The sequence below is a fragment of the Cupressus sempervirens genome, chromosome 6 (assembly GCF_028749045.1).
Source record: "Cupressus sempervirens isolate cs-2001-9-10 chromosome 6, ASM2874904v1, whole genome shotgun sequence".
In the NCBI taxonomy this organism is placed as follows: Eukaryota; Viridiplantae; Streptophyta; class Pinopsida; order Cupressales; family Cupressaceae; genus Cupressus; species Cupressus sempervirens.
In genome coordinates this window covers 5,271,902-5,298,467 of record NC_143123.1, presented here as the reverse complement: position 1 = coordinate 5,298,467, position 26,566 = coordinate 5,271,902, and the positions used below count along the sequence as shown (strand labels likewise).

General features: G+C 33.2%; 1 pseudogene; it reads right to left on the bottom strand.

The window, feature by feature from the left end:
- Positions 1–306: 306 nt before the first annotated feature.
- The window catches only part of LOC149550709 (uncharacterized), a 61,301-nt pseudogene continuing 35,041 nt past the window's right edge, over positions 307–26,566 (bottom strand).

Sequence of the window (26,566 nt, the reverse complement as noted above, 5' to 3'; positions counted from 1 at the left end):
GGACCTCCTCTTCTGGTGTTGGTTGACTAAGGGGGACATTCCTAAAGTTTACTACAATAAATTTGACTTCAATGACTAAGCACTTACGATGACACAAACCCTACGCATTGTGGAGTGCACCTCTATAATCATCATTTTCTACTTTTCACACCCAATTACACAAAGGGAATAACTAGTTGTTTGAAATGCCTTTTAATATAGCCACTTCCATTGATTCTTTCATTGATATGCCTAGAACTACTAAAACACAAATAATGCAATGTTTTAAGATTGATTGTTCTAGTGTGTTCTAAGATGATGGATCCATCATTGAATGACCTCCAAAGACTTAGGGACTCATCCTTCGATCTCATTGCCATTAAGTAATACCAACTAAAGTTGTCAAAAGCCTAGACTATTCAGAATCATCCCTGTGTTTATTCGACAAATCCCCTTTTCTAAGAGATACCTGTCCAAGCTCAAAAAAAATACTACCTTTCAAACTGTAAGAGCTCAAGTTTAGGCTTATCAAGGTTGAGAAAGTGGTCATTTTCTCATTAATGAAAATCTAAACCTTTAAACCTTGACTCCCAAGATCAAAGCACATTATAACAAGAGTAGAGCTATCTTTATTAGTGCCATAAATTCCATGTAGAAGGAGCACATGGATCTCCATTACATCACATTCAATCATGATTTTGAAAAGATTCTTTTAATGCTTTCATAGTTAAAACTTCTAATGTTTCTATTGTGAAATCCATTGGAATCAATGCATAGTTCTCAACCCCACTAATTATTGGAGTTCTAGTAAGAGGTGCTAACATTATGCTCATTGTTGGTTTGGTAAATTTGTGAGCAGTTTGCAACCAATGAAATGTAGTGAAGCTTCCTACTCCATTGAAGATATCTATTAGGTGTAAATTAATGTCATTGAAAATAATGTCAAACACTTACTTCCCAATAGTAGTAATACCTGAATCAATTTTTACAAGGTGAGAAACCAAAGCCTATAGTACAACCTTGTATCAACATACTCATAGCCTACATTAGAAGTCAATGTAAGAAGAGTTTGATACAAATGAGCTAAGAAATCATCACGAGCTTGATTTTTACTCTTTATTAGATTTTGGGTCGACAACACCTTGCTTCCATTGAGGCTATTAACACCATTGATGTTTGATTTCCAGGCACATGTAGAATTATCTGTATCATTCTTAAAGCTAGGACCCATTGGAAATGAGAATGGAGTAACTGAGAGGGGGAGGGGGTGAATTAGTTACCACAAAAACATTTAACAGTCCCTTAGATGTCTAAAATCTTGATCTTGGTTATAGATTACTGAAACTTGATAATGCAGCAAATACTAATAATTATTAAGAACTGGTAACCAAAACAATTCAGCAATCATGAACACTAAAGACACCAGATTTAACGTGGAAACCCAATATGGGAAAAACCACCAATGTAACTAGTTACTGTTTTTCACTCTTTTGAAGTGATCCCTGTTAGGAGCCAACCCTGTTAAAGGTTACAAAACACACTGTTAGGTGTGACCCAGTTAGAGGATTTAATCACCCTGTTAGGAGTGGCCTTGCTAGAGGTCTTTAGAACAATTCAACTGAACTATCACCTTATTAGAGGATTTACAATAGGGCTGTTAAACCCACTCTGTCAAGAGATTTTGAGTTCACTGTTACAATGGTTAGAAAGAAACAATGAAGTGACCTGATATAATGTGCAACTTATCTTTGCTGATTGCAGATCTCTGTTATGCTTGACTGGATCCTTACTGATCACATACAACTTTGCAACTCCTTCAACGCATCTGATCCTTCATCAAACATTTGCTTATATGTTCAATATTTGCACTCTTATGCATCCAAATTCTTTCTTATATCGAATTCACAACTTGATCTTTTATATATACCTTACAAATTATCTTAGTCGGCTAAGAATTACAAACCAACAAATCCCTTTACTGGCCGACACTGCTTGGTTAATACTGTTCAGAAAATATTTCCTATGTTAACCGACTGAGCTCGATTAATACAGAAAACTCTATGACATCCCTTCAATCACCGGAAGAACTTGGTAAGTATAGATGACCGAGTGAGCTCGGTAGAAACTATTTTTGCCAAATTCCCTTTGGACACTGAGTGAACTCGGTAAGCACTGACTTTCCTTTGCTTACCTTCCTATCTCAGTAAACACTAACTTTTCTTTGGTTACCTTCCCAGCTTGGTAAACACTAAATTTTCTTTGGTTACCTTCTCAGCTCAGTAAACACTAACTTTTCTTTGCTTATCTTCCCAGCTTGGTAAACACTTTGTCATAGTTTCCTTCAATCACCGAGTGGGCTCGGTAAGTACTAAACTTCCTTCGTTAACCAAGTTAGCTCGGTAGAAGCTATCTTTACAATGTAATATTCAGCAATGCTTGGTAGACTCTGTAAACGACTATGCTTACCTTCTGAGCTCGATAGACTCTATCTGATGACTGATATGACATTTGTGTAATATCAAAGACAACACTCAATTAACCAATTGTATCCAACAATCTCCCTCTTTGGCATTGATGGCAACACAACATGTCATAGCAGAATGAAATTTGAAAACAAGTCCTTCTCTTAGTGCAGCACTATAAGTCAACGTAATACTTCTCCCTTTTAGATAGAAACTTCTCCCTCTTTTAGTAATCTCCCTCTGTGAAGGAATTGTATAACAAAAAGATACAAATGCTTACAAATTTTAGAATAGGTATTACAGTTTTACTCTCCCTCTTTGACAACACATGCCAAAGATAATATAACACAGTAAAAGCTCTTTTCGTATGCCAAAAGTACTTCTCAACTGGATTATAGTGTACCTTATGTACAGATTCATATGCAATGACTTCAATACTCTGCTGCATCAACTTGATTGATTTTCAACTTGTCATAGGTTGATGCATCACTTCAAACTTTATTTTAGTGAACTTCAAATAGGGGAGTGATCCCTAACTTACCTCTGAGATACAAGAATGTATCCTTAGGTAATGGCTTTGTGAATATGTCAGCAATTTGTTCCTTTGTATGCACATATTCTAGTCTGATCTCCTTGTCCTGCACCAATTCTCTGACAAAATGATATTTTATTGCTATGTGCTTGGTCTTGGAATGCATTACTGGATTCTTGGATATGTTGATTGCACTAGTATTGTCACAAAACATAATAACTGGTTCTTTGATTTCCATCTTCATTCCTTGTAATAATTGTTTAAACCAAACAATGTTGGAACAGTTTACTACTGCAGCAACATACTCTACCTCTGCTGTGGATTGGGATGTACAATTCTATTTTTTGCTTGTCCAAGAAACCAATCTCTTTCCAAGAAAGAATGCTCCTCCACTTGTGCTTTTTTTGTCATCAAGATTCCCTACCCAATCAGCATCAGTAAAAAATTTCAAATCTAAATTACCTCCAAATTTGTACCATAGCCCATAATCTTCAGTTCCTTTCAAATATCTCATTATTCTCTTGATCGCCATCAGGTGAGTTTCTCTTGGTTTTGCTGAAAATCTTGCAACAATACCAACTGCAAGAACAATATTTGTCCTGGTATGAACTACATACTACAATTTTCCAATCATAGATCTATACAATGTTTGATCTACCTCTTTGGATTCATCATCTTTTGTAAGTTTCAATCCAGTACACATGGGAGTACCAACAGGTTTACAGTCCTCCATACCAAACTTTTTCAATATCTCCTTGATGTATTTTGACTGAGTGATGAAGATGCCATTTTTATTCTGTTGGATTTGAAGACCAACAAAGAATTTTATCTCACCAAACATAGACATTTCAAACTCCTTGTTCATTTTTTTTGAAAATTCTTTGCAAAGATCATTATGCCCTGTGAAAACAGTATCATCTACAAATATTTCTGCCACGACAATCTTATTATCTGGACCTTCCTTTATATACAAGCTACTATTATCATTAGCTCTTTGAAAACCAATCTGAATAAAATAATTATGCAATCTTTCATACCATGCTCTAGGAGCTTGTTTCAGACCATACAGTGCCTTGTGTAATTTGCAGACCATGTTCCTTTTATCTGAATCAACAAAACCTTCAGGTTGTTCAATGTAAACTTCTTCATCTAGTATTCCATTGAGGAATGCTGACTTGACATCCATCTGATAAACTTTGAATCCTTTGTGAGCAGCATATGCAAGTAAGGTTCTGACTCCTTCCAATCTTGCAACAGGAGCAAAAGTTTCTCCATAATCTATACCTTCTTCTTGTGAGTATCCTTTGCATACCAATCAAGCTTTGTTTCTGGATACCTTACCATCTTCAGTCAACTTGTTTCTGAATACCCACTTGGTTTCAATTATATTCTTGTCTTTGGGCCTGGGTACAAGAGTCCATGTCTTGTTTTTCTCTATCTGTTCTATTTCCTCATTCATTGCCTCAATCCAACTATCATTTGCCAGTGCATCCTTAATACTTCTAGGTTCAAAATAGAAAGTAAACAAGTATTTTTCAACTTACTTCTTGTCAAGGTTCCTTCAGATTTGTCTCCAATGATCTGATCTGGTGCATGATGTCTTCTGACATATTTTGCTAATACTGGTTCCTTGCCTCTTGAATGAATTTCATTATTATCCTTATGTTCTTCAAATTCTTGTTGTTCTGGCTCAGTAGATATTGGCTTGGTTGATTCAAACTCGGTAGACACTTGCGCGGTAGTGTCTGAAAGTTGCTGACGCTCAGTTTGAACTATTTGCAACTTGGTTACTGAAGACTCAGGAGTTGAGGATTCTTGAGTGAATGGTATACTTGGTATAGTATTTGGTTCAATGTAAACAAATCTCTTGTAGTCTTCAGGTACCTTTTTGTTTTCTTCTTCTGATTTGTCTGCAAAATCATCAATTTTCACATGTGCACTTTCTATGACCTTTTGAGTGGATAGATTTAAACATCTATATGCTTTGCTTTTTCAAGAATATCCCAAAAATATTCCTTCATCACCTTTTACATCAAATTTTCCTTTTCTAGATTCTTTCAAAATATAACATTTGCTTCCAAATACTTTCAGATAACTTACATTGGGTTTGTGGCCATACCATAATTCATAGGGAGTCTTGAATGAGTCCTTTTTCAGCTGTACTCGGTTTAATGTATGAACTGCAGTGCTGATGGCTTCCTTCCAGTATTTGATAGCAATGTTCTTTTCTATCATCAGGGTTCTTGCACAATCCATAATAGATCTATTTCTTCTTTTAGCTATTCCATTTTATTCTGGAGTTCCTGGTGCCGAAACCTATCTTTTAATACCTCTTTCAATGCAAAAGTTATTGAATTCATGTGAAATGAATTCACCACCTCTGTTTGACCTTAAACATTTTAGTCTTTTCCCTGTTTCTTTTTCTACTCTTGCCAAATACCATTTAAATTTTTCGAATGCTTCTGATTTATTTCTTAGATACATGACAGTCATCATTCTTGAGTAATCATCAACAAAGAGAATAAAAAATTTCTCTCCAGTATAGCTTTCTATTCCAATAGGTCCACATAAATCAGTATGCACAATTTCTAATATATCTTCAGATTGATAGTTTTTACTTTTAAAACTAGTCCTTCCCATTTTACCAATCTGACAGTTCTTGCATAGACCAACCTCAGGTTTCTTAATGTTAGGAATGCCTCTTACTTTCTTTAATTTGCTTATTTTTATCAGATTATCAAAATTGACACGACACAACCTTTTATGCCATAACCAACTCTCTTCAATTTGAGCAATAAGACATGAGCATTCACCAAGTTCTAGATAGAATAAGTTACCTTTAGTTTGGGTGCCAGATCCTATCAGTTTTCCTTGCTCATTCAACAGTCTTGCCTTTCCATGCATGAATTCCACCTTGAATCCAGTATTGAGTAACTGTGCCACACTTAGCAAATTATGTTTGAGACCTTCAACCCAATAGGAATTGTTACAAACAAGTTCTTTGGTTAGACAGATTCTTCCTCTTCCTTTTATGAAACGAGGTTCATTATTACCAAACCTTACACTGCCACCATCATAATCTTCAAACTGATCAAACTTAGTTTTATCACCAGTCATATGATGTGAGCAACCACTGTCTATAATCCATGTATCATTCTTACTTATATGAGAGATAAGAGCAATTTTATCTTCCTCATCATTGTCAGAATCATCTTTAACAGCAATATAAACAATTTCATCCTCACTATCATCAGAATCTTCAGAATTTTCAGCCATGAAACATGATTTCTTACCTTTGTTCTTGAATGATTTGAAATCTTTCTTGTTATTCCATTTATGATCCTTCTTTTCATCATTGTTCTGCTTGTTCGGGCACCTAGCTGCAATATGACCAATTTCTTCACATGAAAAACATATTAGAGGAACTTTACCTTTATATTTTCCTCTGCCTCTAGAGTATTTTCTTGCTAGAAGAGCTTCAATTACTTCAAGATCACTGTCTGAGCTTAGATCTGATTCATCTTCACTTTCTGGCTGAAGTTTCTTTTTGTTTTTCTCCTTGAGTGAAAGTTTGTCCTCAAATGCTGATTCCATGTTCTTGGAAGCTGGAACATAGTTGTCAAAGTTATCTAGTTCAAATGCAGTTAATCTCCCAACTATGGCCTCAAGATTTATCTGATGATTTTCTTCACATCTTCTTTCCTGAATTGCAGACACTCTAATTGCATAAATGGGAAGCAAGGTTCTGAGAACTTTGCTTACAACTGTTTCTCCTTTGATGTCACCACCAGCTGCCCTGATTGCACTTACACATGCTTTAACTCTTTCAACATACTTTGCAATGTTTTCATCCTCTCTCATCTTCATTTGATCAAATTGTCCTCTTAGACTTTCTGCTTTTGCTCTTCTCACATTGTCATCCCCTCCAAAGATTTCTTTTAGCTTGTTCCACATGTCAAAGGTGGTTTTGCAGTCCTTAATGTCATCAAATTCTTCATAGTTGAGAGCAGATGCTATGTCTATCATCATGTTGTTGTGATTTTTCTTTTCAGCAATATCATTGACTGACAGTGTGCCAGAAGGTTCTTCATATTCTTCTTCAAGGTATTTCAGTCCAATATCACCAACAGTAGTCAGATGAAGTTTCATCAGTCCTTGCCATGATGAGAAGTTATCTCTATTAAGTTTTGGAATTTCTCTTTTGTAAGACATCCTGATCTTTTGCTTAGATCCTTGAAATCTTCTCCTGCAAGTACCAAAAGCTCTGATACCAATTGTTGGAAATGAGAATGGAGTAACTGAGAGGGGGAGGGGGTGAATCAGTTACCAAAAAAACATTTCACAGTCCCTTAGATGTCTAAAATCTTGATCTTGGTTACAGATTACTGAAACTTGATAATGCAGTAAATACTAATAATTATTAAGAACTGGTAACCAAAACAATTCAGCAATCATGAACACTAAAGACACCAGATTTAACGTGGAAACCCAATATGGGAAAAACCACTAATGTAACTAGTTACTGTTTTTCACTCTTCTGAAGTGAGCCCTATTAGGAGCCAACCCTATTAAAGGTTATAAAACACACTGTTTGGTGTGACCCGATTAGAGGATTTAATCACCCTGTTAGGAGTGGCCTTGCTAGAGGTATTTAGAACAATTCAACTGAACTGTCACCTTGTTAGAGGATTTACAATAGGGTCGTTAAACCCACTCTATCAAGAGATTTTGAGTTCACTGTTACAATGATTAGAAAGAAACAATGAAGTGACCTAATATAATGTGCAACTTATCTTTTCTAATTGCAAATCTCTGTTATGCTTGACTGGATCCTTACTGATCACATACAACTTTGCAGCTCCTTCAATGCATCTGATCCTTCATTAAACATTTTCTTATATGTTCAATATTCTCACTCTTATGCATTCAAATTCTTTCTTATATCGAATTCACAACTTGATCTTTTATATATACCTTACAAATTATCTTAGTCGGCTAAGAATTACAGACCAACAAATCCCTTTACTGGCCGACATTGCTTGGTTAATACTGTTCAAAAAATAATTCCTGTGTTAATCGATTGAGCTCAGTTAATACAGCAAACTCTGTGACATCCCTTCAATTTCCAGGAGAACTCGATAAGTATAGATGAACGAGTGAGCTCAGTAGAAATTGTTTTTGCCAAATTCCCTTTGGACACCAAGTGAACTCGATAAGCACTGACTTTCCTTTGCTTACATTCCTATCTCGGTAAACACTAACTTTTCTTTGGTTACCTTCCCAGCTCGGTAAACACTAACTTTTCTTTGGTTACCTTCTCAGCTCGGTAAACACTAACTTTTCTTTGCTTATCTTTCCATCTTGGTAAACACTTTGTCATAGTTTCCTTCAATCACCGAGTGGGCTCGGTGAGTACTAAACTTCCTTCATTAACCAAGTTAGCTTGGTAGAAGCTATCTTTACAATGTAATATTCAGCAATGCTTGGTAGACTCTGTAAATGACTATGCTTACCTTCTGAGCTCGATAGACTCTGTCTGATGACTGATATGACATTTGTGTAATATCAAAGACAACACTCAATTAACCAATTGTATCCAATAGGACCAAGAGCCACATGTTAGGTGGCAACAATTCACAATGATTACATGCTTACCAATTGAGGTTTAAGCATAAAACAATGAAGTTACATAATGATTTCAACTAACCCAACAATAGGGGCACATGTAGCAATGCTATATAGACATACTATAACTATAGGTTCTTTATACACCAAATTTCTATAGAGATATTCCCATTGTAGACCATCTTGATGCACAGTTGCCAATTTGATAGGATTCTATTGGTTGGAGAGGGAGACTTCCACCATTAACCTCTATGCTTTTCTTGATATCCATACCATGTTCCCAAGGTGCCATTTTACCATAGGGGACTAAGCTCCCATTTTGGCATTTCACCATTTTACCTACCCTAGAGCTCCCATTTTGGCATAGGGGGGAAGATGCCAAAAAAGTCTACATAATTTGGCTTTATAATATTAATTTAATTTTCTTGAAAGTTTTTGAAGTGTTTTCAGCAAATCTATTTTTTGAAAATGCAGTTCCCATTTTGGCCTACCCAGGATGAATGCTAACCAAAATGGTCTCATGTTTCAAAGAAAACTAAATCAATGATCTTGGTTGCAGAGAAAACAACTAGTAGTCTAGGGTCAACCATTGTAAATAGAGGATACTTTCTACTAGAGCTTTGTGGTTCTCTTAATACTTAGCAAAGCAGCCCAAGGAACGACTGATCTAGGTACTTGGCACAAAGCTTTGTGGTTCTCTTAACTCTAAAAGAGTATGAGTAGCATAACACTCCTAAGTGACATGTAAGGATTGTTTTGTGAATCCTTACTTAGGTTATGAAGTTTGACATTATCTAAACAAATTCCTCTTGTTTGACATCCATAATTTGTATCAGTAGTCACCTTCTTTTTCATTTTACAAATCACAAGCATATCTTTATGTTCTACTTTTTAAGTTTTCATATGATTAGGTTCATAATATTGGAATATATATTTCACAATATTTAATATTACTACTACTACTATCACATTGCTTAATACCATCCTCCATGGCAAGAAATATTAAATGGCATCACCTTTTTTAACAGTAACTAACACCTTATTATATTTCTCATACTAGGGCAAACAACTTTCTATTAGTGTGTAACAATCTTAACCTTTTGCTTGAAATTTTTTTTTAACTAATATCCATATTTTCATTCAGAAGCTACAAAAATTGTCTCTTGAGCTCAAGAATCTAGTAGCTCTAGAACCTTAATATTTTTAGATCTACTTCTCATTTATTGGAAATAGATTTGAGCAGCAGCTCTAGAGAGATAGGCTTTGGTTCATCTCATTTTAAAAATAATTTTTCTTTCGTAGGGTTATGAACTTATTTGATAGTCCAAAGTCTAGCCATTATTTTCTCATCGACTTTGTTGATAGCATGACAGAGTTTGTGTACCACTTGCCATGTTTTTAGTGACACTTTTTTTTGGAGTTAGTATATGTATGTAGTATGTACACACATGTATAATGCATGTATGTAACCATATATATATATATATATATATATATATATATATATATATATATATATATATATATATATATATATATATATATATATATATATATATATATATATATATATATATATATATGTATGTATATATGCATGCATGCATGCATGAATATATATGTATATACGTACGTATATACTTATTGATGTGTGTATGCATGTGTATTTATATATGTACTTGTAAATATATGCATATAATGTTTAACAAAATGCCTCAACAGAGATGGATATATATGGGAAAACATGCATTCATGAAAATGAAATGAACATTGAATGTTTTAAAATGACACTTGTAGACTACCTTGCACTCTATGAGTTATACAAGTGATAAAGTTTACTATTAATCAGTATTGTATCAATGTTTCAAACTGATTACGTATTGAATTAAGCTCGATAAACAACAGGCTGATGTGAAAACAAAAAACTAAAACAAAATTAGAAATCTTAATCAAAGTCCTTAGATATGATACTCTCCTATGAGTACTTTGTACTTGGGGTACTCGTAACTAGTACTTATGTATGGATACTTGGGTACATGCACTCTGCAAGTTCTACGAATGGTAGACTTTTCTGTTAATCAGTATTATATCAAAGTTTCAAATTGATTACATATTGAATTAAGCTTAATAAACAATAGGCTGATGCAAAAAAAAGAAACTAAAACAAAATTAGAAATCTTAATTAAGGTCCTTAGCTATGATGCTCTCCAATGAGTACTTGGTACTTGGGGTTCATGTACCCAATACTTGGGTATGCGTACCCATGCAACCAAGTTAGATTTATATTGAAGAAAATGAGTTGGGAGGTCTCAATATTTCACAATATTTTCCAACATCCTCACTATTTGTGCCAAAGTGTGAGCTTTAGTTTGAGTATAGATGTCCCTCAAAGCATAAATAATAAACATTTTGTTGCATGTTGCAACTGCCACTAGCCTAGTGGACATGTATGCAAGTTGTGGAAGAATACACATGGCATGTATGTATGTGTGTGTGTGTGTGTGTGTGTGTGTGTGTGTGTGTGTGTGTGTGTGTGTGTGTGTGTGTGTGTGTGTGTGTGTGTGTGTGCATGTTTTTTTATGCATGTACATATATAATATCTATATGTATATATATAGCTATGTGTGTACATGGATGTATACCATTTTTATTGGAATTCCTCAAAGAAATGTGGTTTTATAGCATTCCATAATTGTAGGATATGCACAAATTGGGATATATATGTGGATACATGCATGCACTTCAATCGCATGTACCTATGTAGATTTATATGGGCATGTGTGTTGCATCTATGTATACATATGTGCATACATACACACATAAATATATATGTATATGTATGCACACACATATATAGTATTTTTGTGTTTATAATTATATTCAAGAAAATGCAATTGGTAGATGTGAAGCTTAATTCCACAATCTATGCTAGCATTCTTCCAGTTTATGCGAAGCTAAATTCTACAATCTCTGCCAACTTTCTTCCAGTTTATGCAAAGCTAAATTCCATAATGTCTACCAACAATATCAACACTGCAAGCCCACATGTGATGTACACTACCTAGGTAAGGATGTGTACTACTTCAAGTTTATGTGATTTGAAAATGTAATTTCTTGAAACCTAGTTTATGTGATTTAAAATGAAATTTTTTGAAACCTAATTTTATTTGAAAATGAAATTGCTTGAAACTGTGAAAAATCTGTACAAAAACATCATCAATTACACCCTAAGAACACTATAACCCTTGTCACATTTGAGCAGCACAATTTGTGGCACCAATCTTTTTGGTATTGACTTACTGTCAGCACTAAGTTACAACACAATTGTAATCCCTTACCCCAATTGTACAACATTCCCATGGCATTCATATATTCATTTAGCATATCTGTTGACACTGATTATGGTTTTTGTTTCCTAGTTTGTGAGGTTTTGATGTATAAAGCTAGGTGGGATTTGATGAGAAATAGCTAGGATTTTTCCAAGCTAGGTAAGAATATAAAGTCATGAATGACCAGGCACTGAACAATGTAGTTCATTGTTGTACATGGATTTGATATGTTATTCTGATAACAGGCTCTTCTATCTCTCCTTCTTGCATACACACAAATCAATGATAAAGAGAAACCAAGGGGCTACATAATGGAAGCTTTTGTTGAGTTGGGGGAATGGAACAAGAATTAAAAGTCATTAAATTTTGATTGGTTGTTTTATAACTTATGCTGCCACTTAGTTTTTCCCTTCATTGATTCATTTATGATTCAAGAGTGGATATATATTTTGTCTTTTGTTGTGCCCTTGTGATCTATGTTTTTGCAGTGATCTTTTTCAATGGAGGAGGAAGAAAGGGGAAAGGAAAAGGAAGGGTCTTGTATACATTGTGTAGTAGAAGTGGCTTACATATAATACTTTAGTTACCAGCATGAGTAGCAAGAGGCTAGGTCAGTCAATAGTAGTGGTAGTAGTAGTAACAGTACTAACTATACCATGCTATACTATGCAGAGGTAGACTATGAATCCACATTTTGCATGCATGTCTACCAAGCTAATGGCAACAACATCCAACAATAGTTCTCTATCATTTATGGTTTGAAAGATTTCTATAAACCATTTCAAAGGTTCCATTTTGGCACAGATGAGAGATGTTGGAAAAGCACATATATTTAACTCATTTTCTCTTATATAAATATACACATGCATATGTGCATACATATGTGTGTGTGTGTGTGTGTATGTGCAGATATATTCAACAAATCAATATGCATATCCTATAATATTGGCTTGCCATCAGATGACATTTCATGTAGGTAGTCAATAAAATAGTTCAAACGCCTTACCTATGATTCCACATTTTGCATGCATATCTACCAGGGCAATTGCAACTTAAACAAATATATTCTCTCAATATATCTATTTTGTGCATATCCAGAAACCATGGCTTTTGATGACACATTGCATTCAAGCATCCTATCAAACATTTCACATTATTTATCTATGCTTCCATTTTGCAAGAATTTATCCCAAGGCAAATGCTACTACTTCATCTACACCATCTGACAAAATCCTTTATGCTTTGATGCTCATGTAATCACAGAGCTACAATCTATGTGTTGTGGATGGAGCTACAACCGTGAACAAGTTGTTTTATTATGTTCTGTTTATCTCAAGCACATTGGTGTTCTATTCAAATTTTATTTCTCATCCTTAGTTAGATATGTTTCCTAAATCCTAATTTGTTATGAGACCATGGAAGATGATTTAACATGAATATTAATGCTCTTACTATAGTACAATACAAATAGTATATTTTTGAAGTTTCTTTATCTATGTTGCTTTTGTGTTATTGATTTCTTTGATGCAATGTTAGTGTAAATAATATCATGCAATTTTTAGTGGATTATCAATTATAAAAATATTTTGAGTATTCAAAATCTTGAGTTTATATTATTTGTATACAGTGCAAGATAACAAGAATCTAATGACAACTATTATCATTTTTGGAGTGCTAATAAGTTTAACTTAGCTGCGCTTTTATTTTCATTTTCATGTGGTTCATTATTTTTTTTGAAAGTAGAGGATGAATTCTCCCTGGTAATTTTCTAAATTTTAGTTAAGTTACTTTCGGGGCTATGATTTTGTCAAAATTTGGATTTTTTGTTTTTTGCTTTGCTGACTATATCAATTCAAAACCTAGTTTGATGGACTGGACATCTTTCTATAATAGTTTGTGAACATGCTATAGATTTTTTGTTGTTTTTAAACATTTTTATTTCAATTTCTAGATTTAGATTTGAGGTAGTGAGCTTTGAATTTGGTACCTAATTTTTTCAATGTGGGTTGGTCTTTATTTTGTAACTATTTGGCTTATTTTGGAAAATTGGTTGATGATATGTGGAGAGTGGAAATTGTTTCTAACATGGATACTTTTAATTTTTTCTTAATGTAGGAGTTGTGTTTCCTCATGATTCTATCTATATAGCATATTATTTTGCTCCTTCGTAAATAATTTTGGGTCATATGTACTTAATCACTACAAAATTTACTATAACTAAATAAAAGAACAAAGCATGTAAATCTACAATTTGTCGAGAAGAAAAAACTTGTATAGTTGTAAGCATGGGAGCCACTTGGGGCTTTAAAATCTTCATTTCAAATTTAGCATTTTCACACTTTCAAAGAAAAAGGGTGGAAACAAAGGTGTGCTTTGGAACTAAAAAAATAGTTGATGCATGGAGACTTGATCTTTCACCCTTCCCATTGGACAGTGGAAGTATATTTGTAATATGTTTACATAAATATTATTATGCACACAAGTAGTAAATAATTGATATGACTTGAAGAGGCCATATATTGTTTGGAGCATGTTTTAGACTCAATTCCTATTGTGGGTCGCATGTTAATGGCTACTAGTTTCTAAACTGTTGGTGAATGCCAAGTTGCTTTTTTAGCAGTATGACTGTCAAGATTGTGCACATCTCAAGAATGGAAGGCCACAAGATTGTATTGTTTGGATCATCTTTCTTCCTTTATGAATAATCTTTAACTGAACAATAAAATTTTTTACATCCATTTTTGAGTTCCATTAACTCCATCTGCTCATCTTGCAACAACAAAATAGAGCGGTGACTAATCATCAAGATGATATATAAGTTCCTATTTATTCAAAGAAGATTTAAGGTGGATCATTCTAATTTGTTCATGAATTTCATTCTACAACTAGCAAAGATATTGGACTGAACACTTGTTTATTATTTAAATATGAATTGGATAAATTCATATTATTTAAATATGAACTTGATAAATATTGACATCTAAATTTTTATGGTGCAAGTGTAAGGTAATCAAGCTATTAGAGGATGGTACATATGGAAATGTTTTGAAGGCTATTAATAGGTAGATTGATGAAATTGTAAGCAGTCTATGGCATCAATTTTGATGGTATCTTGGGAACATACAAGACAACTAGTTTGATTCTAGTATCTTTTTTCGTAGGGCATTTGCTTGGATTGTAAAAGCTAGTATTTGTTGTCTTAGGTTGCTATTAAAAAAATGAAGAGAAAATATTACTCTTGGGATGAAAGTATGAATCTTAAAGAAGTGAAAGTATGTTTTTCTTCACTCTTTGAAGTCACTATTATTTTTTCTAGTCAATTTTGATTAAGCATAATTCTGTCAGTCAAGTGGTATTAATTATTATTTGGATGCAGTCTTTGCACAAGTTAAATCATGCCAATATTGTAAAGCTCAAGGAGGTTATAAGACAAGATAATCACTTATATTTTGTCATCAAGTATATGGTAGGTTCAACTATTTTAATACATTTTTTTCCATCTCATTTCATGCTTGTTAATTGTAGCTCCACAGAAATGCAATTTGTTACAGAACATAAAAAATATTTGGTAAGGACCTTGATATTTTCTATTTGCTGGATAGGAATACAATCTGTATCAGATAATAAAAGATAGACTCAAGTTTTTTCCTGAGTCAAAAATATGGTATTGGTTCTTCCAAGTGTTCCAAGTTCTTTCATATATTCATCATCATGGATATTTCCACCGTGACCTTAAACCTGGTAAAAATTTTGAACTTGTTTTTACATTTTAGCAAGGCTTCTCAAAATAGATGTGATGGATTCTTCTTGTTTACAGTTGATTTCTGAAATCCACTAGATTGAAATATTATTGATTCTATGCATTAGTTATATCAAAATCTTATAGATCACCAAAAATGAAAATCATTGGTGTACTTAGAGCAATAATTTGTTACATCTTTGTTTACTTAGATACTTGTTGTGATTGAATTGTCTACTTGGGTCCTTGATTATCAAGATTGTTGTTTATTGTATGCTAACGATATGATACTTGCTATCATTCATGTTGGTAGATTAATAATATTATAAATATATGTAGTCTGTTTTTCATTTTTAAATAAATGTTTTTATTTTTATTTTTTGCATATTGTATTCTGTTAGGTTTATAGTTTTCATCTTAGCCTCCATCCTTATAGATTTTTTCCCTTCTTCATGTGTTTGTGATTAGGATTACTTTTCTCACTGATGTAATGAGATATTCACTTTTTGGGATGATTCATACTCTGTTTTCACACTTCTTTTACCTTCTGAAGAAAATTTTCTTAGGTGCCTTTATCTATCAAAAGAAAGTGGTTCATCTATTATATTGAAGTACATTGATTTTTTTTCACATAAATTTACTATATTCCTATGTACTCTAGACTACTAGATGGAATGCCCTTTCTTTTGATGATGTTATAGCTGCATTCTCCATCCTTAGCTCCGGTGTTTCCATTACTAGGATTTTGATATCTACACCTTTGAAGAGAAATGCAAAGCTTGATCTTTGTATTGCCTTGTTTTAGATTTAAGCTCTGTATGACCAATTTGCGTTATGGGTTTAGATTTACATTGCATTTTTCCTCATTCATCATTTCACACAAGATCAATGAGGCTAGTGATGACAAGGAGTGTGAGCACTATAACAATGCAAAATGTGAGTAATATATTTGTAAATCATGCTTTTTTGTGTTGTTGTATTGTGCACTATTTTAGCATAAGCCCTTTCTTGTTAAATAGTTGTTAACTGTCCATTGTGTTTAGCAATGTCATTAGAGGAATTTTGCACTTGAAGTTAAATATTTCTTCTGTCATATTAAAACAGGCTCATGTTTAGGATTTTAATTTTTAAATATTAATGCATAGACCTTTTGGGGGGTCTTATCAGGGTTTATTTTCTGATCAATTTTGAGATATTCCCCCCCCTAAAGCTAATGCTAAATTTCAAATTTGTATATAAGATTTGTTTCAAGTTTAGATTGATCTAGTTTTTTTTTTCCAGCATAGAAACAACTATAATTCAAAATATGGTTAGCATAGTGCTCCTGATTTCGGTAAGGATTCTTTTTATGAATCCTTACTTAGGCTATGAAGTTTGATAGTATCTAAATAGATTCATTTCCTTTCCTATTCATAATTCACATGATGCATTTATTCTATTTATTTTGATTTTCTCAATATAGTTTATGATTATAATCAGAGTGAATTCTATATATAATTTATGACATTTCTTTGAGGCATTCCATAAAATAGTTCACATGCCTTGCCTATGATTTGACATTTTGCATGCATCCTACACTCTTTCATCTGGCTGATGATGGATTACAGAGAGTGATCTGAAATGATGATGCTAAAAAACACACAATCAAATCCAAAATAAACTTGCATTACAAATGGATTGTGGAAATCCGATATTGTTAATTTTGCATGCATGTCTACCGAGACAATCACAACTTAACCATATTTATAATAGATTGATCTATTATATATATGGTTAAGTTGTGATTGTCTACCTATATATGGTTAAGTTATGATTGTCCTGGTAGACATGCATGCAAAATTAATAATATCAAATTTCCACAATCCATTTGTAATGCAAGTTCGTTTTGGATTTGATTGTGTGTGTTTTTTAGCATCATCATTTCAGATCACTCTTTGTAATCCATCAGCTGGATGAGAGAGTGTAGGATGCATGCAAAATTTCAAATCATAGGCAAGGCATGTGAACTATTTTATGGAATGCCCAAAAAAAAAATTGACCAAGCATTAGTGGAAATTTTGACCAATGCTTGGTAGTTTTCGACCAAGCATTGGAGGAATTTTTGACTAATGCTTGGCAATTTTCCACCAAGCATTGGTGGAAATTTTGACCAATGCTTGGTAGTTTTCCCCCAAGCATTGGTGAAAATTTCCACCAATACTTGGCAGTTTTCCACCAAGCATTGGTCAAAATTTTGACCAATGCTTAATAGAAATTGAGCCAACAATTTTGAAAGTTTTTGACCAACGTATTGGTTGAAATTTTGACCAACCAGCAAGTTGGTTGAAATTTTGACGAGAAAAATTTTGACCAATTGGTTTGTCCAAATTTTGACCAACTTGGGTCAAAATTTTGACTAATATTCATCAAAAAATGAGGTCAAATGTACTAGAGATATTATCTAGATAAATTCATTCTAGCTAAGATATATATGGCCTCACACTTTTCCAATTGGAAATGTCTACTAAAGGCATGTTTTATACTAGTTTGTATCTAACTACTAAAGAGATAAAATTATTTCAGAAAAGTGGAATTTCAATAACTCTTACTATATTTTATGATATATTTTCAATAACATATAAACACCATTTTGTAGAGCTCAAAGTCAAGACTATTCTCATATAGATTTTACAGTGTTTTAATTAGGTATAGTATATTATAATTAAAAAATTCTATAACCATGTATTTTAACACTCAAAAAAATGTGTATTTTGAGAAAGAAATAAATATTAAATCATATGAAAAAAGTTTTAAAATTATATGACATTCTAGAGGAGAGTCCTCTTGTAGAATGTATAATTTTTCTCCTAGTTAGAATAGATTTATTTTGAAAAATGTGTTGTGAGATGAAAACTATTGATTTGAGGTGAAATTTGAATCATTATAAAAGAGAAAATATAGGTCTAAAGATAATTTTTATTTTTGATTGTTCTAGCTATATATGTTATCTATAACATAGTCTAAGATCAAAGGGAAATAATTTTATTTCCATATAGTTTTGTGGTGGGAACTAGACCCCTAATTTTAGCATTTTTTAGCAACTAAAAAATTATCTATAAAAATTAGGAAATTATATCAATTCTTATTTCAAATAATTATTAAAAAATTATAATCCTAAACTTCATCCATTTCTACACATTTCATTAGTTTACTTCATTTTCAAATTCAAAATAATAATACCAATTTTATGTCATTCAATGTAGTTTTGTTAGCCTTTTCCTTTACAAAAGGGTGACATAGGTTTGTGCTTTTACCCTTAAAAGAGACATAAAGCTAATACAAGATAAAGTATAGTACATGATGAGTCATCCCAAGACAAATAAATAATTCTTAGACCTGTAATAACCAAGATATACATTAGAGTGCAAAAATGCAAAAAAAATGAATACAAGAACACATACAAGAAAAAATGAAATCTAAAAAAAAACCAAAATCACTAGAAAGATCTTTCCAATGATATAAAGAATTTCCAAAATAGAGATAATGTACTCAAGCTAGGTCTCTCAGAGCACAAGATAGAACTCCTAACTTTGATAGAAGAAAAGACTTATCCAAAAAGCATCAAAACTGAAGAATACATGTACCATCATGATGGGCTTAGAACCATCATTTTGAGGATATCTTATTTGCAGAAAATGAAGTTTTTATGCTTGAGATATGAAAAAACAACCATTGGTAGGTCCAAAGTGAGCCAAAAGGGAAAATAGGTGTGATGATGACAAGACCAATTTTGATAGTCAAATAGTTGTTGAGAAAAAAATGCTAGATATTATCTCTACATGCTAGAAAAGGTTGCTGGAAAAAAATACTAGCTAGAGAATGATAGGTTGCTAGGTGGAAAAAATCAATTTGCCAAAAAATATCAGTCAGCTAGAAAAAAACCTCATTGAGAAAAAAAATGTGGGGCCAATGCTGGAAACAAAAGTTTAGTGGCCAAAAAACACATGCTAGGAAAAAAATCCTAGTGAATGAAAATGTAATAGTTTGCTAGTGAAATATTTTTGTGTGAGGGAAAATGCATTGATTCCCAAAAAATAGTGGAGAATATCTAAATAGCTTGAATAAAGGAAAATCTACCTATTTAATATCATGAAAATGCCCCAAAAAAATCATATCAAACTGCCCAAAAAAGCAATGGGAAACCACCTTCATTGCCACTAACTTGGTCACTTGCATGGAGCACAGTGCGAGGTTTGGGAGCCAAAAGATGTTGGCCATGTGAAAACCTCATGAGGCATGCAAAAACTAAGGACCTAAAGTGCTAGAAAGTATGCATAGGGGTCTTCTAGAAGTTGATGTGACAAAGGGTACTAAGGTGGTGCATGCATGGATTGAGGTACTTAAATAATGTAAGAAAAGCCCTACATAGGGTTGATTTGGAATGGGGCAAAGCAGCCATGAGGCCCTCAATGGTACATGGAGCTAGAAGTATAGAGCACTATAGGTAGAAATATGCCCTCCAAGACTGATATTAGGATGATTTGTGTGGAAATTGAAGAGGAGATCACATGGACTATAGAGGGGCCATAGACCCTACATAAGCAAGGGTGGACAACACAAAAAAAATTACCTCCCTTTTTGAAATAGATTCTCCCCTTTAGAATGAAACTCCTCCCCAATTTTAATGTTTTTGATCAACATGCAACACTTAAAGAGGTATTTTGCATTATATATGTATGTGTGTGTGTGTGTGTGTGTGTGTGTGTGTGTGTGTGTGTGTGTAAAATTAAGAAAGAAAAGAAAAATTATCACCTCATTTTTTGATCCCAAGGGCATACAACCTTTAGCTAAATATTTTTTGACTCAAATTTCAATAGTAACCAAATTAGACATTCTTTATATAGGAATGGGGGGTTTGGGGCATTCCAAGCTCAATGATGATGTCCATTTTGGCTCAAAATGAACCAAAATGAAGGTCCCCTAGATCCAATACAAAATCTATTGCAAATTAAAAACCCTTAGAAAATCTAAAAAATTTGAAGATTAGGAATGAGCTATAGTAAATCCAGCTCTAATACCATGTTAGATTTAATGAAATGCAATTCTTCTCAACCCATGAACACCAACATGCAAAAGCTTGGCACAAGACAAGAATGAAGATCAAACAAATTTCTCTGAAAGAGTAAAATTCATTAAAAGAGAAACAATTAGATTTATACTTACCATCCTTATAAAAGGATAACAATATAAATTAAAGAATAAAAACCCCAAAGGGAAATATCCTAGGTACATGATAATAAATAATAATAAAATTAATTATATTATGCCTAAAGTTTAGCCTAAGTAGACTAGAGATAATATGAAAATACTTATTACTCTAACAAATATATATCTTAAAGTTATTTTTCATTCATAAGCCTATATATAGGTAACAAGTTATTCAAGGGATGTCTAGATTTTTTTCCTTAAACTAGGTTGAATGGAGAGAATTTGGTAGACCTTTTCATCATGATTCAATCTGGCCATAATGCCAAATTCAACTTGGTGTCTCATGCTTTTTTATTATTATCCAACATTTTTTTGATAAACTTTAGTTTTTTTTATTACTTGATTTAGCATTCTTTTGTGTATTTTGTAGGTTGATTTAGCATGTCTATTTCCTTGGGGATGATAAGGAGAAGAATAGGAAATAACTATGTCATATTTGCTGCAAAATCAGAAAAATATTTTGATATGAAGCACATATCATTATCTATAATAGTTTTATAGGGGGCTCCAAACCTTGTCATGATGTTTTTCATCAATAATTTAGTAACAAATTTAGTAGTAGGCTTCATAGTTGGTGTAGATTCGACCCACTTAGTGAAATAATCAATGGCTACTAGAATCTAATTATGTCCCCTACTTGATTTAGTACTTATCTCCTCTATAAAATCTATCCACTACATTTGGAAGGGTTCCTTGACCTACAAAATCCTTAAGGGAAAAGATCCATTGTATTTTAGTATTTCCAAAACTTTCTAACATGCTTCACATTTCTTCACATAGGGATAACAATCCTTGAATATATGTGGCCAATAATACCCTTGACATAAAATTTTGTGTGTAGTAGTTATAGCTGAGAAATAACCTACACAAACTCCTTCATGAAACTCTGAAAGGGTGGATTCTTCTTGGTATGTATCCAAAAAGAGTGATACCCTCATATCTCTTAGGTAATATACTATTTAACTTTACCATAGGCATCTTTCAATGATCACCTCTATATGTTAAAGACCTCTTTGCTTTACCTGAGCTAATTCAAGGTTTGCATCAGCCATAATGTTTTCCAACCCTTGACCTCTCACCAGCTTCATTATTTGGATGTTGATATTAAATTCTTGGATGTGGTTTATACATCTGCATCTTCTCCCCATAGTCTCTATTTATCTAAAGATGTCCTTAATTGCAACATTTGTTACATATGTAACTATTTGTGCATCAACCAAGTAAAGTTTGAATGATTTTACTAATTTTACCAATCCATAAGCTTGTTTCATATTGATATCATAATTGAGCTCATGACTTTGTAAACTTCTACTGAAGAATGCAATGGGTTGTTCATGGTCTGCCTCATTCTTTTGTAACATGACTACATCAATAGTGTGATATGATGCAAATGAAAATATGTGGAGTGGTTTCTTAAAGTTGGGAGCTTTAAGTGACAATTCACTTCTTTGATTTCTCTTTTTGCATCAAAAAATGTTTGTGAGGCTTCTTCATCCCATATTACTTTTTCTCCCATCTTCAACATACTAGCAATAGGATTAATTAGATATAAATATTTTTACAAAATTGATTTGGCAAAAGAAAGATTGAATAACCTTGACTCTCTAAGGAGATTTTATACTATTAATTGCTATAGTTAGAATATTTAGAATAACTGAGAGTGGTAGGAGGGGGGTGAATCAATTATCCTCAAATCTAGATGTACCAATTCAAATTTCAACAACTTTGACCTACTTTAAAAAACTCATGAACTCACTAAGCCAATATAGAAACTCATCAACAAGTTAGCTTATTCATGTCAGACTTAGATCTCTACTTAATATATGCCAAATAATAGAAAATATAGTAGTATAACATGAAACAGGAAAAAGACATTCAAACAATTGTGACACTAGGATTTAATGTAGAAACCTAATTTGTAAAAAAACACCAAGTAATATGTTACCACTTTTTTACTCTTCTAAAATGATCTCAGTTAAGAGCCAACCTTGTGTAAGGTTACAAAGAACACTGTTAGGTATGACCATGTTGAAGGATTTAATCACCTTGTTAGAAGACTTTAGAAGATTTCATTCAAATGTCACCTTGATTAAATGATTTACAATATGATTGTTAGGTTAACCTTGATTAAAGGATTTTATGACCATAATGGTTAGAAAGTAATAGCTAGGATTGATCTAATAAAACACAATTCACTTTGCAAATTTAGATCTTCTTTTGGCTCATTCCTAGTCTATTAACTAGACTTCATCACATTATCCATCTTTGATCTTCTTGGAAACCATTCAAGCAATCTTGAAATCACTAACTTCTCACTTTTTCTCTACAACTTTGATCTTTATTCATTCACAAATTCTCCAACCAACATTGTAAATTGTCTCATGTGTCTCCTTAAATAGGTAGCTTTGATCTTTTACAATTTAAATATCACTGTAGATCTTAGGATTTGATTAGATTCATTGAATATGTCCATCACTTGTCCTTCTATTCCTACTTGAAAATTCTCATCAAATCCTTCCCTTAGATTTCTCAACAAACCCAATTAATGCATTAAATATGGTAGCTCATCAATATTCATCATTTACATGTTTTGACAAATTCATAAATTTAACTATGTTGGCCTCAAATCTTGATTCTTTCTCAAGCTATTAATTTTTTGGCACCTAGTCATCACTAGATTCTTCAACTTTATTATCACTAGGTAGCTTAGGATCTACTATTCTATTTCACTTGTCTTACACTTTCTTACTCAGTTATCGCTGCACTCGGTCGCTTCAATTTTCTTCTCCATCTTGCTCAACCATTACTATTACTTGTTTGATATTATTTTCCTTGGCTATTACTTAACTTTCTTAATCATCTTGATGCAAGAGCATCCTAAGTGGAAGAGCAATCTTGCATCACCCAAAAATATTTTATTTTTAGTCTTTCCTATTTTAATAAGGACTAGTAGAAAGGGGGGTTGCTATTTTTAGTAAGTTTGTCATACAAGCTCAAAATGTTCTCATTTTCTACATGAAGGTTCATTTCAAAGTTATAAGCCTACCATAAAAATCTCATTGCTCTGGCTTAAGTATTAAAGAAGTTATTGCAGATTTTGGGTGGAAAAAATTGCAAAAGTGATGGGGACACTACCCAACCACAGAATGGACACAATAGAAAAGGGAAATTATATTAATTGAGAAAATAAGCTAGTACAAACAGTGCAGAGAAAATAAACTTCAAAACATGCCCTACGGGCTTACAATAGCATAAATCTAGAGAATATTTCTCCTTTTAGCACCTCCTCTCAAGCTCCAATCTGAACTGCCTTTTACAATGCCAGAAATTTCCTTAAATAGACCCCATAGGGTTAAGGACTAGGGGTACATTCTAGAAAGTGCTAATAGGCATCCACCAACAAAATAGAAGGTTCTAGAAGCTGCGTTAGAAGTCGGTGAAAATCTAGAAGAATCCAGAAACGGTAGCCGAACTTCTGGGAGGCATAACTTTTGAACCGTAGCTTCGATTGACAAATCGTTTACATTTTTGGAAAGCTCTTGAAGCGCTCTATAGTTGTATGGATCAGCTTCACTCGTCCCCCATTTTTTGACCCTTTTCAAGGTCATTTAATGCCCCAAACCTGACTTTGAAGCATTCTTAGGAGGTCTCCAAAACTTGAAAAACTGCAATAACTTTCAAACCGTGGGGCCTATTGACCTGATTCTTTTTCTGGAATGCTCTAAATTATGATTACATTCATCTGGCCAATTCACAGCTTCTAGTTTACCGAAATGATGGCCTAAATACATGCTCCTATTTTTTTGGGATTTTCAAACGCACTGATAGTTGAACTATGAGAGTTGGAACCTTTATTTGAGCCAAATGGGTATCCAAAAATGTAAAGACATGAAGCAAAAACTAAGTCTAAGTACATTTTTTTTTTGGGTGACACAGGATTGCCCTTATACCTCTGGATGCAGGATTTCCAAAAAGAGGTTACAATAGCCAATTAGAGAAAAGGTTTGAGACTATGGCCTTCTAAAGTTGGGCTACCTAAAATTTCTAAAATAATTGTCAAAGATGTATTTGACCAACTCTATATGTGTTGTTAGGGTCTATCAGCCCTAGGTACCATCCTGAGTGGCATAAAATTTCTTATTTAAGAAAGGTCCAAAAATTGTCTAGAATAGCTCCAGGTAGTAGTTTGTAGCTTAGTCCTGCAGATTACTATAATGAAGGTGCCCATGTGGGCAAGCATATTGTACTTGTGAATTCTATAATTTTTCATTTATGGTGATAATAAGAATTCCATGTTTTGATCTTTCATTTGTTGTTGTTGTTGTTTTTTCTTAATGTGTTCATGGTATTAAGGGGAGCACCCTTCATCAAGTGGTGTCAAAGCTATAGTTCTTGAGCATGTAGATAGATTGTCGACTGTGAGTTAGTTTGCACCAAAACTATGGTTTGGGCTAACTGTGTAGATAGACCATCGATTGTGAGGTAGTTTGCATTAGGGTTTTAGTGAAAGTATGAAAATCCCTCAGTAAAGAGAGAATGGCAGATGAGCTATATGTTTTACACTTGAGGATGAGGATAAAGTAGAAGAAAATGTTGAAGCAGAGGCATTTCTAAACCTAGAGGAAGAGAGACTTTTAAGGCCATATCCAAGATTGAAAAAAGACCTAAGTTTTAGGATCTAACATTTTCAAGAAATGTTAACCCAGAGGAGCTGATCAATTGGATCAATGAGATATTAAGGATCTTGATAGGGTCAAGTTTGTGAAGGCAAAACCAAAGGGACATGCAAAGATCTAGTTGTAGGAGGTTTAGTTAGAGAGAAATAGAAAGGGAAAGGACAAAATCACTAGATGAGATTGGATGATAGGAAAACTAAGGTGGCAATTCATTCCCATGGATTATGTGCTTGATCTATTGAAGAAAATACAAGGCTTGAAGCAAGTGGGAAAATCTATTCAAGAGTATATCAAAGAGTTCTACTAAGTTCTCATTAGAACTAACCATGTAGAAGCTAATAAGGAGAAAGTGGCCCTTTCTCTTAATTGGTTAAGGACAAGTATTTAGGACAAGCTAATTTTGGTTTAAATAAATAGTATTGAGGAGGCATACTATTTTTCCTTAAGAGTTGAGGAGAAACTGAGCAAGAAGTTTGACAATAAGAATAGTGGAAGAAGCCACGGTGGAAGATCTGGTGGATGATCTTATGGTGGCTATAATAATAATCAAAAGAACAAGGATGAGGCTAGAAGTAGTAGTCAGAACCAAAGGAGAAATAATTCCAATCATTTCCATGATCAAATCAATAGAGAATAGGGAGGAAGAGGCAGAGCACAAGCATCTAGAAGAGGAGGCTTCCTGGGAAATGTTTTCACTGTGGAGAACAAGGGCATAGAGGATTTGAATGCACCTAGTGCCAAGGAAGAATAGAACAAAGAATAGAAGGCTAGGCTAGAGTTGCACATATTGATGAAGATTCTAGATCATCACATTCTAAAGATGTCGAAAGAGGAGAAGTCCTAGTTAGTAGAAGAGTCCTACTAAGTGATTAGAATGAACTTAATCAAATAAGGAGATTTTTCACATAAGGTGAAGATGTGAAGATAATTATTGTGATGTCATCATTGATGGTATAAGTGTATATGAGCAATGTTAG